This window comes from Notothenia rossii (genome assembly GCF_949606895.1).
Source record: "Notothenia rossii genome assembly, chromosome: 5".
NCBI classification, from domain to species: Eukaryota; Metazoa; Chordata; class Actinopteri; order Perciformes; family Nototheniidae; genus Notothenia; species Notothenia rossii.
Genome location: NC_136903.1, coordinates 66,337,768 through 66,355,474, shown reverse-complemented (window position 1 = coordinate 66,355,474; position 17,707 = coordinate 66,337,768). Strand labels below are relative to the sequence as shown.

Genomic DNA, 17,707 nt, shown 5'->3' with positions numbered 1-17,707 from the left:
TGTTCCTTCAGTTTGACCATTTAATGGGTAGGATAACTTCACTTGTGTTAACTTGTTTACTAAGCGCTTTTTTTTAAAGGTACAGCTCTATACCTTCAAAATGGCATCCCTGTGGCATCAGAGATAGTACCCAAATGTAATTGAGAGAGACTGGTTGGTTGAGTAGTGTAACACCATTGGCAGGAATGTGACCCACATTGCTTTCGTGTGTAATCTATCTGATTGTGTACACTATACAGGGTAAAAAACACAGTTGTCAGAGCTGTCTTTATTAATTTAACGTTACGCACCAACAATTTCTGCAGTTGTGTGTTGCAAGGGAGAGAGAGATATAGAACGTCTAACATTAAGCACCTATAATACAACATATTTCTTTTTTTATTTAAAGCTGTCAGATTTCTTCAAGAAAATGTATCCCATTTAATCCAACATAAATACATTGAAACCTTAGGCAAAGTAAATCTAACACTCAGTGATGCAAACTTGTCACCTTACGGCGAAATTCATCGTTTTGAATCCAAAATAGGTCGTTTGTGTGATTCATGTAGATCTGCAATAAAAATATTTTTGGGGTATGGGGGGGCCTGGGACCCGGAGTAATCTGCGGCCGTGAGCTGTTATGTGCCATCATGACACGCATGGTGTTCTTTTTTTATATATTATAATGAAGTGCGAGCTGTGTGCTCGAGTCTTCCTGCCTTTCGGCTCTGCTCATGGATGTATAATAAGGCTCTGCTGTTCCGAGATGACGGTCTAGCTTCAGCAGCTACATTACCTACGGGTGCGTTCGTTAATATAACTGCGCGTCCGGAGTCACTGTGGCACAGACTGGACCGCTGGTGAACAGCTGTTAGAACGGGCCGTTCAGGTGTTCAGAGCAGAGCTCCCTGTCGGAGCGGCAGAGCGTGATGTGAACTGAATCTTTTTTCTGTGGCTCGTTGAGCTAGCTAGCTAGCATACATTGTCACTATCTGCTAACGTTAGCTTTAGCCTTCTATTTCTAATAGTTTTTTTCATAGGCTATAAACAGAGGTGGTATGAGTATATATATATGTTGTAATTGAGTAAAAGTAGCAGCACTCAGATCTTGTACTAGAATAAAAGTAGAAGTACTCAGATATTGTACTAGAGTAAAAGTAGAAGTCAGGTCTTGTACTAGAGTAAAAGTAGAAGTACTCAGATATTGTACTTGAGTAAAAGTAGAAGTACTCAGGTCTTGTACTTGAGTAAAAGTAGAAGTACTCAGGTCTTGTACCTGAGTAAAAGTAGGAGTACTCAGGTCTTGTACTTGAGTAGGGGATGTTATGCGGAGTGCGTTGCGGTGGAGATTTAATAGAACTCAGTAGTAGACAGCTTCCTTTAGCCTTCATTAGGCATATTTATTTATCGTGGTAGGAGAGATGCGGTTGTGCTGCCGCTCAGCTCTCGATCCAAACAACATCTAAACGGATAAGGTAGAGGCCACATGTAGTGCAAGGTATAGTCAGTGACGTCACGTCCTGGATGCACTGCAGACAACATTGCCCTCTGCAGGAAACAATGAACAAGGGCGCACATAATTGTACAACATTTAACAGGGGAGACCATGGGACAGTTGTAACATATGGAATGCCATTTAAGCCAAAATTAAATAAATAAATAAATACATCAATAATTAAATAAATACATATATATATAAATATGCCTATGAAATAAATTATGAAATAAATAAATGAGGCAATAAATATGTATACATGTACATTTAAATACACATTTATTTATTTCATGGGACTTTTATTTCATAATGAGACATTTATTTCAAGAGACTTTTATTTCATAATGACACATTTATTTATTTCAAGAGACTTGTATTTCATAATGACACATTTATTTATTTCAAGAGAATCGTATTTCATAATGACATATTTATTTATTTCAGATGACTTGTATTTCATAATGACGCATTTATTTATTTCAGGTGACTTGTATTTCATGATGAGACATTTCATGATGAGACATTTCCATTCCTTATATGCAAATGAACGGGGCGTGGTTAGCTCACAGATCCAGAGACCCAGACCAAAGCAACAGCACCACAACATTGACACTAACTGGTTGTTATCTGGTCCGCCCAATGCTGCTCTTCTGAGAGCAACCACTCTGACAGCTCTCTCTAGTCTCTACTGGGAACCAGCTAAAAGTCCTTCTGGAGGTAAGAAATGCAACACAATTACACCCAGTCTGAGAGTAAAATATTTCTCGAAGGCTCGTTTTGCTTTCTTACAACGTTAAGTTAATGTTAACGTAACCTTAAGTTTGCTAGGAGGCTATTGTTACGAGCTAGCTGTCTTAGCTAACAACAGTTAGCAGCTAACGTTTTCTGCAGTTTGTGTTGTTCTGAAAAACGTGATGTAGTTATTTAAGGGTATGTTAAATTAACGTTATTTTACAAGTTGAAAGAGTTAAGTTGTGTTTAAAATCGTCAATGTAATGCACGTTAGAGGTTTTTAGTTTGACATGAAGTTAGCTAACGTTAGCTAACTCTACCAGGTTAGCATATTAAGCTGTACTTTCTGTGGCAGCTAGCGTAATACAAAGAGGGGTTTTGTGCTTCATTGCAAACTTTTCTTTGTTAATCTACCTGAAACTCTAGGGACAGTTTGTTTCTACTCAACTATACAGACAATTGTTGAGGAGATGCAAAACATACTCTACATGAGTTGGGTCCAACATATACCTTGAGTAATGTTACTTTGCTGCTAAAAATGAAACATCATTATCAGATGAGGACATCACCAAAGTGTGTGAGTCTGTCAGGGGATTTGATCTGCTCTCTGCATGTCGTACACACTGCTCTGGTATTACTTATCTTGTAAAATGTAAGTCTCGCTCTTGTCATCGTTCAGGCTTTGCATTTGAACTCCTATGACTGGTTACGGACTTGAAGGGAACGCCTTCCTGACATCCAGGAAAAAGGTGAGATTCTAATACATTTGAATGCCAAAAGCAAGTTATTGTTTTAACTTTTTAAATATGATTGTTTTGGGGCATTTCAGTTTTATTGGACAGAGGCAGTAGATATCTACTGGAAACAGTAGAGAGGGAGGAGATGATATGCAGCAAAAGGCCCAGCTGGATGGTTGCTGCTCCGTGTGGAACGTGTTCTATCAGTTAAAGCACTTTGGTAGGCCTACCCAGTTATTTATGGTATTGAGTTTGAGTTTTGCATTTGGAATGTCATTTCCAACAGTGCATTATAAAGACTGAAAGATGTAAAGCTTGACATGATTTCGTCTTTTACTTAAGAGGATGTTTGTCCTCCTTTGTTGTCTTATTTCCTTATCTTTCTTTCAGGTGTAACATCTACCAATGGTACATGACAGAGACCTCCTCCACCTCTTTGCTGTCTTACTAGTCAATCCTTCTGATCAGGTCATTTCCTAAATAGTGGTAAGTTTTACAGTTCAGTGTACGTTCATTTAGCAACTTAATGCTTTACCGCTGTTGAATAAACCCTATATTGCTAGTCATTTTATTAAAACTACGATTTTAAACTTTTTGATTCCAATTACAATAAGTTATAATTGTAAAACATATCTTAACATCCATCAGCAATCAATACAACAAATCATCCAACACTAAATAGAAGAAATCTGGACCTATTTCTTTTGTTACAGCAGCATGTTTAGGGACTGCTCATTGATGTCATCAAGAGCCATTGAGTCTACCTTTTTGTACTCGGCCTCTCAGAATGTTTATCATTTCTTTGTCTCTTAACATTCCTATAATTTTTTTTTTTTTATTGTTGACATTGTTTTGTTCTTTATTTTTGTTGTGAGAATCACTTTGCAATTATTGTGTAAGTGCTATATAAATAGTTATACTGATATAATTGTTGTTACCATCATTACTATTATTAATAATGTCTTCTTTGTTTTCTTTATTTATCGCTGCAGAAAGGATCATGCCAGCCCACATGAAACACCTGATCAAGAGCTTGTGAACCTCACTGCTGCGGACACCTGTGTGATATTCGACTCTGACTGGAACCCTCAAAATGACCTGCAGGTACGATATATATATCTGCTCTGTCTGTCCTAAAGATAGTTCAATAGGGCTACAACAACAACAGTCTTTCCGTTTATTCCCTCGGTTCTTTAAGTGTATATTTTCCCATTTAATGCTTAAAAACTTTGCTCTTTTGACCCCTCTTTTAATTTTTTATTTCAGGCTCAAGCTCGGTGTCATCGTTTTGGCCAGTCTAAGGCGGTGAAGGTGTACCGTCTGATCACTAGAAACTATGAGAGGGAAAAGCTGGATAAAGCTAGTCTGAAGCTCGGGCTGGACCGTGCTGTCCTGCAGAGCACGAGTGAGAACAAAGAAGGCAACAACAACGGGGTGAGAAAAAAAAAATCTGTCATATTTCTAGATGCCAAGTCATTTTTGGGTCAGTCGCTGTTGCAGTACGCTTAGTTTAATTTCAAAAAAAGTTTTCTAAATCCACTTGTGTAAATGTCTCTCTGCGTCGCCTTTAGCCGGTCCAGCAGTTCTCCAAGAAGGAGATCGAGGACCTCCTAAGGAAAGGAGCCTACGCCGCCATCATGGACGAGAACGACGAAGGCAATCGCTTCTGTTAGGAGGACATCGACCAGATCCTGCAGCGAAGAGCCACCATCACCAGGTATGTTCTTAGCAGCACTAGCCACTTGCGCTTTGTGAGATACCAAGTACTTGGTTATTTGAAATGTAATATTGATGATGTAATAATTAAAACTAGGGATGGATACCGAGCCCCTGTATTAACGGGGCCCGGGGCTGAATTATTAAAGACCGTGGTACCGTTAACGTCCAACGTTATCGATCTTTTTATCGGTACTGGAGACATTTAAAAAATAGATGTCATATGTATTATATCTACACCAACATTATATCGCAGTCTTACTGTCGCCAACTCCGTTTCTAATATGCAAAAAGACTACGAAGTGCGTCTATGATTTATTTTCGATCTTTCCAATCCAGACGAGAGATCTCTCTCCCCTGTCGGTGTGCGAGGGGGTGGGGCAGTTTACACACAGAACCTGCTACATGCATGCAACACACACACACACACACACACACACACACACACACACACACACACACACACACACACACACACACACACACACACACACACACACACACACACACACACACACACACACACACACACACACACACACACACACACACACACACACACACACACACACACACACACACACACACACACACACACACACACACACACACACACACGTGGCGGAGAGAACTAAGCGCCCCGAGGGTAGTTATGTTACCCGTCTTGAGCATGGATGTATAATAAGAACTGGATACAGCGTGGGAGGCGGGGTCTCGTTCTTTCCTATGAGAGCTGCTCATTGGCGCATGAAGTCAAAATGGCCCAACTTTTGAGAGAGCGAAACGTCACAGATTACCCAGCATGCCTGGCTGTCAGAGCAGAAGAACCCGTTTGTGCGCTCACAGAGCATGCGCCCCTTAAGCCCCGCCCCCCCGAGCACACACTCTCGGCTCACTAGAATGAATGGAGAGAGAGAATAAATCTAGATTCGGCTTTTAGTGCATTTTACAACTTTAAGGACTTAATGATTCTAGGGCTATACAATAGTTCATACTGGGTAGTTTATTTAGTTTCAAAAAAATTATCCACCGATTTACAGACGTCTCTTTCCCAATGTTAGTCAAGGGGAAAAAGTATTTCTGGGCCGGTGGACGTCACAGACTGATAAGGAAATTGTAGTACCGCCGTTTGGACACAACGAATATTTTCCTCAGAGTCCGGCGCACTTCCTGGGGGCTTGGTCTTGAGGTGGAAAATGCTCGTTGCCAAAAGTGCAATAAGAGTTTAGCATGTATGTATGTATGTATGTTAACTCAATGATACAAACATGGGTTAATGATTAGAGGTAACTGAGTTATTTATTTAGTTAAAGTTACAGCTATTCTGTTTGCAGTTCTATCATCACATAATTTAATACGATTTGTTAAAACATTGTTGTTTCTTATTTTCAGTTTGCTTCAAGCAGTGGCTGTACGAGAAAGACGTGGAGGACCAAGAAATTCTGTCCAGATTGGCAAAGACCGGAAGATACATAACAGAGAAGATAATGGATATTAACAAGAAAAATAATGTTTATAATTTCTTTGTTGCTGTTTACATTTTGAATTATATTTGTTATTTTTAAATCAAATGAATCTATTTTAGATGATATATTTATTTAGATGTAAGTTTTTTTTGTAATATTATTGTATTAGGTATAATTTATTAAATAAAAATACTGTTATGAACACTATACAATGTCTTTATTTTGATAGTTACCAGAGTACATTGTATATTTAATACTAACATAAGCTGGTGATAGATAAATGCTGGTCTGCTGGTCTGCCAGCAGACACATATTTATAAAGACAGAAACAGAAGGGAGGAAATGATGATAGCTAGACTCAGAATAAATCACACAGCATTGAATGGTACGCTGCATGTCATGGGGAAAAGTAACAGTGAAAAGTGTAGGAACTGTGGAGTTAAAGAAAATGTGGAACATCTATAAAGCTGAAAGAGAAAAACTAAAGGATAACGTTTTAGAGGCAGAGAGGGAATGGAGTGTGGTTGGTATTTTGGAAACAAAAGGTTTGCTGCTAAAGATCTGTACAACAAAAGATCTGTAGGACTGAAGGATTAATGGTCATCCACCTTTATGATTTCCCTTCAACGTCACCACACAACCATCTCTCTGTTCCCTGCTCTCGGCTTCCTTCCATCGTGTCGCTCTTCAATCCTTCATTTTCATATCCTTCAGTATGTGCATGCAAGTGTGCTTTTGCATGTAAAAGAAGGAGTAGAGAGGAATACACAGCTAAAGGAATGAGAGCAGCTCCAACAGTAACATGCTGCATCAGAATTTATTATTATTTACATTTTATTGCACAACATGTACTTTTACTGCTGATACTTAAGGTACATTTTTGTTGATAGTATGTCTACTTTGACTTGTAATTTACATTGTTGTATTGGTACTTTTGCGTAAGTAATGGTTTTAAGTACTTCTTCCACCACTGCTGAAATCGTGCGAAGAAAATGTTGCCTGACCTAAGGTTCTGGGTTCAACATAACTCTGAGGGTTTGAACAGTTTCAAGATAAACTGCCAATGCCTGACTGAAAGGAACATGGGGGTTTGGTAGGGCCACAAGATCTTGTTCACTCAATGGGCGCAGGAGCTGGATCTCAGGAACAAAGACATTAGATGCACAGGGGGTATGTGGTCCTTCCCAGTCCACACCATAATCCTCACCAACCGGACATACGAAAGGAATAAAGCCGTTCAGAATGTGTAATCAATTACAATGTGGGTCATTTTGCATGTATTGTAAATAAATAATTGAGCCAGGGAATAAGATGGCATACATTACATCATCTAAAAAACGTTGTTTACCTGTGAGAAATCTTGTCCCTCTCTGTTGTTTAGTAACCACAACTGTAAAGGTGAACGGTGGCTTGCAGTCCTCAGCCCATGGTGATTTCATGCCTCCTTGAAACACTGAAGATGATGCTGAATATGTGGCATGAAGCACCTGTGTAGTGCATACAGGTCAATCTCTTGGTCAGGATTGAGTAATCCTTGGGCCTCCAGCTGGATGACTATTGTGTAGAACAGATCAAGAACATTTTCATACACATCTCTCCAAAGGCGCTCAATTCTGTTATAGAAAGAATAAAATACAGCCTTTATATTGTATTTTTGGCAGGTCACATTATTCAACAGTTAGCAGGATGGAAAAGTTGTACAAGGTTCTACTAGTAATGGCTGATTGACACTTATGTTCAGACTGGAGTGTGAACACAATGATGAGCGAAGTGAGAGCTGAATTTTAGGTAGTGACCAATGAACTTGTTATGAACTGCCAGTAAAACGCCCCGCTATCACCCCCTGCCCCGCCTGAATGTAAGTATTGTTTTGTGAGGGTGGACAGACATGCTTTTTCTCTCGGTTTCATTGTACTTTAATAATTTATATTTTTTAAATCCTCCATACCTTTGGTTATGAACACTCCGTCCAGTAATATGAGAGCTCCTGTTCTCCCCTTGTGTTTGGACCATGAAATGAGCAACCCTAACATTCTCACCCCCCTTGTCAGATCTGTAAGGGGAAAAAAGTACATTTATCTGAAGATGACTATCCAACATAATTGTACCTTCAAAAGAAAGGTCTTCTCTCGGAAAGCCTTCTTCAGGGTCTAAGCATACCCTGAAGAAGGCTGTTTGTGCCGTTCTGCGTGGGTTGTAACCCAGCTCTGTTTTAAGATTACCGAAGAGCACCTTCATTACACTTGTTTGAAATTCCGAACACTCATTTTCTTTTTGATAATTGTACCTGTGTTACAAATGCTATTAAAATACATTTTAGTCAAATAAATCTCATTGTACTTCATTTATTAGACATTTGTAGGACATTACATACCGAATTCGAGGTGGCACGGCATATTGGCCAACAGCAGACAAGAAGCCTTCAAGAACAGTTGTAGCTCTGTTGTTGGTGGGACTACTTAAGTACACAATTAGCCTGGAGAATCCATCAATGCCACCATGAACAACAATCCTCCATCTGTGTGAAATATAACAGGATTAATTGGTTATTGAATTGGGGCCTCATGTCCAAATCACAGTTGATAAAGGCACATCTTGTTCATTAAGCTATGTTAGGAATAGGGTTGGAGGGGTATGGTTGTGGCAGGTTGGGTGATAACGTTGGATATTGCAATAGCAACATGTCCTGCAATATCACAAAACATTATTGCCATTGCAATATCCAACATTATCGTACATTGCATGTTAACCTTCTTTAAGTTAAAAAAAGTTGTACATAAATAAGCAAATTCAATGGCTTAATTTACTTTACCAAGGCAAGCAGATTTGTCAGCTGGGTGAACAACATTTATATTTTAAAGTACCTTTTTCCAACATCTAACCTCTCATCTCTACTAAAGATGGAATCACACAAGGTGCTAAAATGTTGGTTTCCGGTAGGCTAATCTCCGTAAAAGGACTTTGCCAATGGGTCCTGAGATTGTTAGTAGGCTAAAACTGATTTGACCACCTCAGGTGCTAATACAGTGCCCTAACAGAGTAAATATGAAAAGGAAACATGTGATTTCATGTGAACATGTGAACATATGATTTCATGGTACTGTTTGGAATTGAGACATATTCTGGATCATGTTCATACCTTTGAAAATGCTTATAAATAATTTTGTATGTCAAAGCTTACACACATTTGTTAAAATACATCATGGATGTCCCAACTAAGGGTCAGTGTGGGTGCATTTCAACCAAGCAGAGAAACACCCGATTCCAGTGCACCAACTAGTTGTGAGTTCATGTGTCACTGCTTTGTTGGAACACATTCACACCAACCCTTTGCGGATAAAATTGGACACCACTGACATTATGGTACTATCAGAAGAGCTCATATTTAGCTAGGATGTATGTGGTAGAGGGCTTGCCCCCATGCAAGGACTGTACCTTTAGTAGCATCTAATTGTGTTTTTGTTTGAAATTCAAACTCAATTATTATCTAATGAGTAGACAAGGAGTTCAATTCATATCCTCAACTAACTAACATACAGAACCCTCATTGTTATATTTTGTATTAAAAAAGGATAAAGGCATCTTTAAGTATTAATGACCTGGCCGTATATCTTGTAATGTTACATTTTCCTCAGCCTTCAAATTGGTCTCAAACTCAATACTTCCAAGGGTGCAATGTCTGTAGATAGGCCCACTTATTTCAGCAATCACACCTTCACCTCTGTTTTCTCACATGATGTTACTATTTAGTGATTTCAGGTGGTGTGGTACAGGCTTGGAACAAAGAACTGCAGGACTGCAGGATTTGAGGGCAGGAGTTCAAGAGCAGTAGCCTACTAGATTATGATGGACACAGCTCAAAAAGCAGCAGGAAAAACTGACCTGATCAGCTTGTGATTACCATCTATATGCCATAGACTATTTGGTGCAGGAACATTGTACTGACGACGCCTTGTAGTCTGGAGGGTTAACCTTCGCATCAAGATTGCTCCTGGATCCACTCTCTGCATTGACGCCCTTACTCGATGCCCTGATTGAAAAAGGAGATTTATTTGTTTATTCAAATTGGCGACTGGCTAAACCCACGTCATTTGGAATTGGGTTGAACATTGAGGTTAAACAAAAACTGTTAATTTTTACTTTGAATGTGTATGCCTCTGGACCGTAGATGTCCCAGCATCATTTTATATCCGGCATTCGGATTAGTGCGCTGAATCTCCATCACCAAGGCATCTACATCGTCATCGTTAATTGAAGAGTATAGGTCTGATTTTCTACAGTAGAAAAACATAAAACATATATATGTGTAATGTCACTTCAATTATATATTTATTACATAAGCGACAGCAACGTTAGTTAGGTGTAACAGTTAGCATGAACACAACTCCAGTTATCTTAACATTCATTTATACAGTGGCTGCAACTTCACGTGTATCAGGAAACATCTCTGACTTTAGTCATTTTTGATGAATAAACAAAAACCGCAATTTCACGATACAAACAGATTTCGGTGTAACAATAGTCATATCTGACAGAGTTAATAATAGCTGACCTAACTTGTGTGCAACGTCAACATAAACGTTTTGGCTAACGTTGAGGAACATCCACCAGTCTAACATATATACTCCATTTCAAACATCTCTTCGTATCATATTGCTACACAATACTAAATAATTGTTTGTCAATCATGTTTTAATTTTGTTAACTGTATTATACACGTTTTTGCCCACCAGTGTCGTCCATAGAAATAAAATAGGAGTAGAACGGACATTCCCATTCAAATCAACGTAGCAGGATAATGGATGTATTATATTTTAAGATAATGCAGGATGGTCAGAGCGGCGGCCATTTGTATGTGTACCGTTGCCATAGTGACAGTTGTAGCGGGCTGACCATATAAATAGAATATGAGTATAGTAGTATACTCGTATTCTATTTCTATGGGCTCGTTATTTGTATGACGTTAGCTAGATAGAGCAATAATTTGATTTTACGTTAGCTCAAGTAATTCACCTTAGGCTTTCTTCGACCGATCTCCTCTGAATTGTGCGGGATGACACACCAAACAGATCCGCGATTTCTCGGGTTGATAGACCGGACAGCACATAGGTAGCGAGCATATAGCATGGAATATCCAGAGGCGGGCGTCCTGCACCTGTGCTTGAACCAACTTCTTGGACATCTTCCACACGAACACGGTGCTCAATCAGTGTCAAAGTATTTACAACTTCGTCATCCGTGTCGATATCTCGAAGAGCGCTTATCCGCCCGAGTACTTCGATAAAGTCTTCAATATGGGCCAACACAGTATCTGTTGGTAAACCGTGTTGATCAATTTGATCTGCTAAGGATAGCATAGCATCTTGGAGCCCATCGACGTCTTCCATGTTGTCTGCCCCGCCTTATTTTCATTTAGTAGTTATTATATAGTTTATAAAAAAAATGTTAAGTCCTTCTCCTCCATTTTCTTCCTCTTCTCGAGTAGTCAGTGTTGTGGTGTTGTTGCTTTGGTCTGGGTCTCTGGATCTGTGAGCTAACCACGCCCCGTTCATTTGCATATAAGGAATGGAAATGTCTCATCATGAAATGTCTCATCATGAAATACAAGTCACCTGAAATAAATAAATGCGTCATTATGAAATACAAGTCATCTGAAATAAATAAATATGTCATTATGAAATACGATTCTCTTGAAATAAATAAATGTGTCATTATGAAATACAAGTCTCTTGAAATAAATAAATGTGTCATTATGAAATAAAAGTCTCTTGAAATAAATGTCTCATTATGAAATAAAAGTCCCATGAAATAAATAAATGAATGTATTCATTGCTATCGGGATGTTAAGAGCATTCCATGGAATATAACAAAAAGTGTTTCTGAAGTGAATTACCTACCCCACCTTTAAGTCATTGCTCCCATCCTATCTTTCATGTTGTTGTGCGTATGTGCTACACGGACCACTATTGCGGTAAGCATGTTGTAACTTCCGGTTGTTGTTGTCATCTCCGGGTATCCCGTGTGCCTGTTCTGTTGCTGATAGCTTGTTATCTTAACTTAATCGATCGTTTTAAAACTCTTGATCACGGCAACTGCCTGACGTTGTAATCACACGTTACTACAGCTTAAGCACTCACAAACTCTCCTTCTCTTAGCGACTGTAACTCCACAGTTGCCTACACTCTTTTCGGGTTTGCTAACGGTAGCTACTTTAGCTTGATAGCTAGCCATGGCTCTTTCCCCACCCTCGGGTGCTATTTCCTGCTCTAACTGTCTCATGTTTGGTTACTCCCCTACCTCCTTTACTGGTACCGATACATGTGTTAAATGTAGTATAGTTGTTAGGTTGGAGGCGGGAATCATAGCCATAGAAGCCCGGCTCCGCATCTTAGAAAATAACTCAGCTACAGTAAAGCCCATGTTAGCCGGTGCGGACCGGCAAAAGGTAGCTCCTCTTAGCCGTCCCCCGGCAACTCCCGAGCAGCAGGGAGAATGGGTGACTGTTCAGAAGGGGCATAACGCGAAACCCGCAGGTCCCCACCAACCCGTTCACGTATCTAACAGATATTCCCCACTCAGCGAGACACCCGCTGAGAAGCCAACTCTGGTTATTGGTAGCTCTATTATGAGACACGTGAATTTAGAGACCGAAGCGTCCACAGTCACATGCATTCCGGGGGCCAGAGCGGGCGACGTTGAGGCGCATCTTAGACTGCTGGCTAAAAATAAACGTAAATACAGTAGGATTGTTATTCACGTCGGTGGTAATGATGTTCGTTTACGCCAATCAGAATGCACCAAACTTAATGTGGCGTCGGTGTGTAGTTATGCTAAAACAATGTCGGACACCGTAATCTTCTCTGGTCCCCTCCCCAATCTGATCAATGATGACATGTATAGCCGCATGTCATCATTTCAGCGCTGGTTGTCTTGGTGGTGCCCAGCAAACAATGTGGGCTTCGTGAATAATTGGACAGCCTTCTGGGGAAAACCTGGTCTGATTAAGAGAGACGGCATTCATCCTACTTTGGAAGGTGCAAATCTCATTTCGGCAAACATTTCAGGGCTCTGTGGACTTAATCCATGACAAACTGGAGTTGAGACCAGGAGGCAGAGTCGCAGTCTTACACGCTTCTCTGCGCTCTCTCCTAGGCAGTCATCCATAGGAATCCCGACCCCAATAAAATACCCAATATTAACGGTGTGTGTGTCTGCCCAAGGACAATTTAAGGTAAAACCTAATAGAGGTGTCATACATAATAACCTAATAAAAGTAAATGTAACAACTACTACAGTGCAACAAAACAGGAAGATTAAATGTGGTCTCTTAAACATAAGATCTCTAGCATCTAAAGCAATACTGGTAAATGATTTAATATCAGATTATAATATTGATATATGCTGTCTCACTGAAACTTGGTTGAGACATGAAGAATATGTCAGCATAAATGAGGCCACTCCACCCAGCATATCAATACTCATATTGCCCGAGGCACGGGCCGAGGAGGTGGAGTTGCAGCAATCTTTGACTCAAGTTTACTTATCAATACTAAACAAAAATTAAATTATACCTCCTTTGAAAGCCTCATTTTCAGTCTTACGCATCCGACCTGGAAAACTTTGCAGCCAATCTTATTTGTTACAGTGTACTGTGCACCAGGTCCTTATTCAGAATTCTTATCAGAATTCTCTGAGTTTTTATCAGCTTTGGTACTTAAAACAGATAAAGTAATTATCGTAGGTGACTTTAATATTCATGTTGACGATGATAAAAAATAGCCTTACTGTTGCATTTAACTCTATATTAGATTCTGTTGGTTTCTGTCAGTGTAAATAAACCAACCCACTGCTATAATCACACTCTTGAACTTGTTCTGACTTATGGTATTGAAATTGAGCAACTATTAGTCGAACCGCATAAACCTGCTTTATCCGACCATTTCTTAGTAACTTTTGAAGTACTGTTACTAGACTACAAAGCATTAGCCAAAAGCTCCTGCAGCAGAAACCTATCTGTTAGTGCTATAGCCAAATTTAAGGAAGAGATTCCACCAATACTTAACTCGATAGCATGTCTGCATGTAGGGGAGGAAACTTATACAAAATGTACACCACCCCAAATTGATCATGTTGTTGATAGTGCTACAGATGCGCTGCGAATAAAATTAGACTCTGTTGCTCCTTTGAAAAAGAAGAAAATAAAACAACATAGATTAGCTCCATGGCATAATGCCGAAACCCGCAAAATAAAGCAAAAGTCGAGACAACTTGAAAGGATATGGCGTTCCACTAAACTTGAAGAATCTCGTTTAATTTGGCATATTACTCTCAATGAATATAAGAAAGCACTGCGTAAAGCGAGAGCAGCATACTACTCTTCATTAATAGATGAGAATAAGAATAATGCAAGATTTCTTTTCAGCACTGTAGCCAGGCTGACAGAGAGCCACAGCTCGACTGAGCCTTCTATTCCCATAGCACTCAGTAGTAATGATTTTATGTGCTTTTTTAACGATAAAATTGTTACTCTTAGAAACAAAATCAATGACCTCTTGCCTTTGACCAGTATAGTGTTATCAACAGCTCCCGGAAACGTAAGTTCTAATAATATTACACTAGATAGTAAACTAGAATGCTTTTCAGCCATAAACCTTGAACAATTAAATTCAATGATTCTCTCTTCTAAACCATCAACGTGTATCTTAGACCCGATTCCAACTAAGCTGTTAAAAGAGGTTTTTCCATTAATTAGCACTTCTTTATTAAATATTATGAATATGTCTTTATTATCAGGCTATGTTCCAAAATCATTCAAAGTAGCAGTGATAAAACCGCTTCTTAAAAAGCAAAACCTCGATCCAGAGGTTTTAGCCAACTATAGACCTATTTCTAATCTTCCGTTCCTCTCAAAAATTCTTGAGAAAGCAGTCGCAAAACAGCTGTGTGATTACTTAAGAAACTATGATTTATTTGAAGATTTTCAGTCTGGCTTTAGAACACAACATAGCACAGAGACAGCTCTGGTTAAAGTCACAAATGACATTCTAATAGCCTCTGACAAGGGACTTGTCTCTATTCTTGTCTTGGTCGATCTTAGTGCTGCATTTGATACTATCGACCATGATATCCTATTGCAAAGACTAGAGCACTTAGTTGGCATACAGGGAACTGCTTTAGGCTGGTTTAGGTCCTATCTATCTGAACGCTCTCAGTTTGTACGTGTCAACGATGAATCTTCCATGCAAACCAAAGTTAGCCATGGAGTGCCACAGGGCTCAGTGCTTGGACCTATTTTGTTCACCCTATATGCTTCCGTTAGGCAATATTATAAGGAATCATTCTGTAAACTTTCATTGTTATGCGGATGATACTCAACTATATTTATCAATCAAGCCTGATGAAATTAATCATCTAAATAAAATTCAAGACTGCCTCAAGGACTTAAAAACGTGGATGACCTTACATTTTTTGATGTTAAACACGACCAAAACTGAAGTTATTGTACTTGGCCCGAAGAATCTACGAAACAAATTATCTAAAGATATATTAACTATGGATGGCATTAATTTGGCCTCCAGTGAGACTGTAAGGAATCTTGGTGTTATATTTGATCAGGATTTATCCTTTAACACCCACATAAAATCAATTTCAAGGACCGCCTACTTCCATCTACGTAACATTGCAAAAATCAGGCATATCTTGCCTCAAAACGATGCAGAGAAACTAGTCCATGCATTTGTTACTTCAAGGCTGGATTATTGTAACTCCTTATTAGCAGGGTGTACCAAGAAGTCAGTCAAGTCGCTTCAGCTGATTCAAAATGCTGTAGCTCGTGTACTAACCAGAGTTAGGAAAAGGGACCACATTACTCCTGTTCTGGCTGCCTTACACTGGCTCCCTATAGAACACAGGATAGAATTTAAAATTCTTCTTCTCGCCTACAAAGCCCTTAATGGGCAGGCGCCATCTTACCTTAAAGAACTCATTATACCCTATTGTCCTACTAGGGCATTGCGTTCCAAGAATGCAGGGTTGTTGGTTGTTCCTAGAGTCTCTAAAAGTACAATGGGAGCCAGAGCCTTTTCTTATCAAGCTCCACTTTTGTGGAATCAGCTTCCAGTTTGTGTTCGGACGGCAGACACCCTATCCGTTTTTAAGAGTGCGCTTAAGACCTTCCTTTTTGATAAAGCTTATAGTTAGGGCTGATTAGATTCAGCCCCTAGTTTTGCTGATATAGGCTTAGTTTGTCGGGGGACATCTTACTTCTTCCTTCTCTCTGTCTATACCTGTGTACTCTCATGTTCCGATTAACCCAGCTTCCCCAAATGTCTTTCTTTTTGGTGTCTATATACGCCGGGATCCGGAGTCATGGATGATCCTGCGGTCCTGTGTCATGGATTGCGAGTCCTGGATCTTGAGTCGTGGCTGTGGTCCTGGATCATAAGTCCTGGATGGATATCCTCGTGGATTCATCTTCTTATTATACACACATGCATTTCCAAACATTTGGACTACCTATGTTGCAAATGTATTATCTTTTCAATTTACACACGGCATCTATTGCACGTCTGTCCGTCCTGGGAGAGGGATCCCTCCTCTGTTGCTCTCCCTGAGGTTTCTCCCATTTTTCCCTTTAAACTGTGGGGTTTTCTCTGGAAGTTTTTCCTTGTACGATGTGAGGGTCTAAGGACAGAGGGTGTCGTATTGTTATACTGATATTCTGTACAAACTGTGAAGTCCACTGAGACAAATGTAACATTTGTGATATTGGGCTATATAAATAAACATTGATTGATTGATAAATGTGTATTTAAATGTACATGTATACATATTTATTGCCTCATTTATTTATTTCATAATTTATTTCATAGGCATATTTATATATATATGTATTTATTTAATTATTGATGTATTTATTTATTTATTTAATTTTGGCTTAAATGGCATTCCATAGTAACACGGGTCGGTTGTAACACCTTCAATATCTCCGATCACAAACAAGCTAGAGTGATGAAACTCACTCTGCACATGCGCAGTTAGATGGTAAGATCGCTGAGAAAAAAAGGAGCCACGTTTGAATTTCTCGCGTAAGATATCAGCAAAAGTGTGTTTCTGAGGTAAAATATTAACTAAAATTATATGATGTATTTTTTGGATACTGTCTTGAGCTCAAATGTCTAGGAATCCAAACTAGTATTATTAGAATCACTGTTTTGTAAGCTACAAATATAACTTGCTAAATATGGGTAAAGCTAGCAACCAGGCAGGTTAACAGGGGGTGGAAGCAAGACTGGTCCAGGGACGGTTGTAACGGGACGGTTGTAACATGGCACATTTACAATGATGGCTCATTTGCTTGAATGATCAATTGTTCATTCAAGCATACAGTTGTATTGTTGATTGGTGTGCATTGTCACTGTAAAAATAAACAGAATAAAATACTGTACAGTAGGCCTAAAGTGTGTGTGTGTGTGTGTGTGTGTGTTTACAGTATGCCAAATGTCAGAAAGAGGAAGACAGACAGGGGAGTGCCACTTGCTCTGCTGCAGAGGGCCTCAAATGAAGTTGAGAAAGGCAAATCA

General features: G+C 39.4%; 2 long non-coding RNA genes across 10 annotated transcripts; one reads left to right on the top strand and one right to left on the bottom strand.

The window, feature by feature from the left end:
• Positions 1-922: 922 nt before the first annotated feature.
• LOC307040017 lies at positions 923-6,337 on the top strand. 5 transcript variants are annotated; one of them, XR_013808404.1, is made up of 8 exons: positions 924-2,191; positions 2,886-2,955; positions 3,049-3,163; positions 3,334-3,429; positions 3,936-4,047; positions 4,210-4,377; positions 4,515-4,660; positions 6,052-6,337. It is a non-coding gene; the product is annotated as an uncharacterized lncRNA (long non-coding RNA). The 5 variants fall into 5 exon arrangements; XR_013808405.1 differs by having other exon boundaries at positions 925-2,191; positions 3,036-3,163; XR_013808407.1 differs by lacking the exon at positions 924-2,191 and adding an exon at positions 2,234-2,404 and having other exon boundaries at positions 3,036-3,163.
• A 691-nt stretch (positions 6,338-7,028) lies between these two features.
• LOC307039728 lies at positions 7,029-17,444 on the bottom strand. 5 transcript variants are annotated; one of them, XR_013808330.1, is made up of 6 exons: positions 12,028-17,444; positions 11,139-11,737; positions 10,266-10,399; positions 10,008-10,155; positions 8,074-8,643; positions 7,029-7,738 (listed from the first exon to the last, which is right to left on the bottom strand). It is a non-coding gene; the product is annotated as an uncharacterized lncRNA (long non-coding RNA). The 5 variants fall into 5 exon arrangements; XR_013808332.1 differs by lacking the exon at positions 12,028-17,444 and having other exon boundaries at positions 7,029-7,327; positions 7,474-7,738; positions 11,139-11,955; XR_013808331.1 differs by lacking the exon at positions 11,139-11,737 and having other exon boundaries at positions 12,023-16,940.
• Positions 17,445-17,707: the final 263 nt, after the last annotated feature.